The sequence below is a fragment of the Nomascus leucogenys genome, chromosome 13, assembly GCF_006542625.1.
Source record: "Nomascus leucogenys isolate Asia chromosome 13, Asia_NLE_v1, whole genome shotgun sequence".
In the NCBI taxonomy this organism is placed as follows: domain Eukaryota; kingdom Metazoa; phylum Chordata; class Mammalia; order Primates; family Hylobatidae; genus Nomascus; species Nomascus leucogenys.
The window spans coordinates 59,029,641-59,032,622 of record NC_044393.1 but is presented as its reverse complement, the minus strand read 5'-3'; the positions used below and the strand labels follow the sequence as shown (position 1 = coordinate 59,032,622).

Here is a 2,982-nt window from a genome sequence, read left to right as displayed (position 1 = left end):
GTGTCCTTTCTAGCTATACCTTCCACAGGTAAGACCTGATGCAGACTTCTTTTCTGCTCTGGGTCCTACTTAAAGCTGGAAGCCTTTTACATTACTTAGAATATGGGTTGAAGAAGTATTCCCAAATGAGGAATATGCTGCCTCTACTATCTGAGGAACCTTAGCAAGTGTTATCCTTCCTTCATCATGATGAAAGATATCCTTTACCCTGGGATTTGTCATGGCATTTTTTATTTGCTATTTATTACCCTAAAGTAAAAAAAAAAAACAACACAAAACTTTATATTATTACCATATATTTTGCTGTTCACTTTAATATTATGCAATGCTAGTTTTAAAAGCAAATATGAGAACATTTAATTCATATGAGGAATTGCCAACATGACATAATTCATGTTTTCTAACTCATCATTGTATATATACCTCATTCTTTTCAGAAATGGAGATGCTCCATAAAACCCAACCATTTTAATTTTACTTGTTGATATGCACACGTTCTACCAAAATTTTCTACCTTCAGGTTACTATGAGTCAGGAATGTCTAAAGGAAAGGAACTTAGGTTACTCTCTTTTCTTCTACATCATCATTTTCAGCATAAGTGGTTGATGAATGCAGGCAAGTAACAAGAGTAAGCCTGGAGATAAAAGGGCTCCCCAGACATTGTTTTTCTTAGAATGTAACTGCCTTCCTTCTGTGTTTAAAGCAAGTTTTGATTCAACTGGAAAATGTGGCCTTTGGGACCACATTACCTAGTCATAAGTGCAACACACTCGTATTCACTCTGAGTCTCAATGAATTCCCATGCTTCCTTGATCCACCAGATTTCCATGCTCATGGAGCAATACAATGTGCAAATGGAATGACAAGAATGAGAGAGCACACAGATGGTGCCTACTCAATCTCCTCTGCTTGCATACATAGTCTTTGTTAAATCAGACATATAAAACACAGAATCAGTTGCGGCTTTCCTTGCATCACTGCTGGGATGAAGCTGGTCCTACTGTAGGGCCATGAGTGGTTCATTAGGCAGATGAAGTATAGCTGTGAAGGAGACCTCCTCTTCACCGTGGCCAAGGAACCTATCATTAATGCATGGTACTCTGTGAATGGTGAGAGGCTGGGCATCTACGTGGGCCATACCAGAGCTGTGTGGTATGTGGATGCTGACTGGGACACCAAGCAAGTCCTCACCCGTTCAGCTGACAACGATCTTTCAGCCTGTGAAACAGGGAAACAGCTGGCCCTACTCAAGACCAATTCAACTGTGTGGATCTTCAGTTTTGACTTTGGGGGCAATATCATCACGTTCTCCACGGAGAAGAAGAAAAGCTGTCAGTGCTTTGTGAGCTTATTTGACCTGCAGGATCTGAGCCAGATTGACAGCAATGAGTGCTACCTGAAGATCCCTTGCAATGACTCTAAAATCACTAGTGCCGTTTGGGGCTCCTGTGGGGAGTGCATCATTGCAGGCCATGAGAGTGGAAAGCTAAACCAGTATCGTGCCAAGTCTGGAGAGATGTTGGTGAAGGTTAAGGAGCACTCCCAGCAGATTAATGACATCCAGTTATCCAGGGACATGACCGTGTTTGTCACTGCATCCAAAGACAACACAGCCAAGCTTTTTGACTCTACAACTCTTCAACATCAGAAGACTTTCTGAACAGAAAGCCCCATCAGCTCAGCTACCCTCTCCCCCAACAATGACCATATTGTGCTGGGCGGTGGTCAGGAAGCCATGGATGTAACCACAACGTTCACCAGGATTGGCAAGTTTGAGTCTGGGTTCCTCCATTCGGCCTTTGAAGAAGAGTTCAGAAGAGTCAAGGGGCACTTTGGACCTATCAACAGTGTTGCCTTCCATCCTGATGGCAAGAGCTACAGCAGCGGCAGTGGCAATGAGGATGGTTACATCCATAACCTACTACTTCGACCCACAGTACTTTGAATTTTTTTCAACCTCTACCTTTTATGAATTCTTATTTTTTTCTTTTTCTTTTTTATTATATTTAAGTTCTGGGATACATGTGCAGAATGTGCAGGTTTGTTACATAGGTATACGTGTGCCATGGTGGTTTGCTGCACCCATCAACCAATCATCTACATTAGGTATTTCTTCTAATGCTACCCCTCCCCTTGCCTCCCAGCCCCTGACAGGCCCCGCTGTGTGATATTTCCCTCCCTGTGCCCATATGTTCTCATTGTTCAACTCCCACTTATGAGTGAGAACATGTAGTGTTTGGTTTTCTGTGAACGATTTCATGTCCTTTGCAGGGACATGAATAAAATACTTCGAATTTGAGTTTTAGGCAAAAGAAGCTGGATCTCTATCTAGGCCAGGAAAGCTTCTCACATAATGTTTTGAACTCTGAGAAATAAATTCGTTTGGTAATTTAAAAAAAAAAAACAGAGTCAAAGAAAAAATTAATAAGAATTTCATGATAATAACAACAGAGCATTAAACCAAGGACAGAACACTTCTGAGTGCAGAGGCAAATGATAGGCCCATGAAGCTGGTACTGGTCGTAGGTTGCTTTGGAAGAAAACAGAGGAAGTCATTGCCATATACACTTGCCATAGTATTGCAGAGTACTTCCTTATCAAGACCTAGCTTCTTTTTTGGCCAATCAGAATCTGGTTTCCAGATCTGAGATTTGGCTCAGGTCCAGAAACTATTGTGACATTTTATTGAGATACCTGCCCTCATGCTCCAGGTCACTCATCCTTAATATATTTTATTATTACAATTGAGAAACAATCTTTGTTGTCCTACCCGTAGGAACTGAATAGCTTTCTGCGGGCCAGAGTCTCTGGCTTCCACTTTGATTTTGCTGCTTATTACAGCAATTGTGCACACATTCCTTCTGATGGTTAAGCATGGCCACTTAGCATCTATTATTTTGGGATCTCCCTTGTTACCAATGAACCCAGTTCTATGACAGCATCTTCCACCATCTTCCCTGGCTTCCAAAAGATGGCCATCA

The 2,982-nt window shown here is 41.8% G+C and overlaps 1 pseudogene across 1 annotated transcript; it reads left to right on the top strand.

Moving 5' to 3' along the window:
- Positions 1-963: 963 nt before the first annotated feature.
- Positions 964-1,944, top strand: LOC100604075 (annotated as a pseudogene). Its single transcript, XR_004033040.1, has one exon. The product of XR_004033040.1 is annotated as a eukaryotic translation initiation factor 3 subunit I pseudogene (transcript).
- The last annotated feature ends 1,038 nt before the right edge of the window (positions 1,945-2,982 follow it).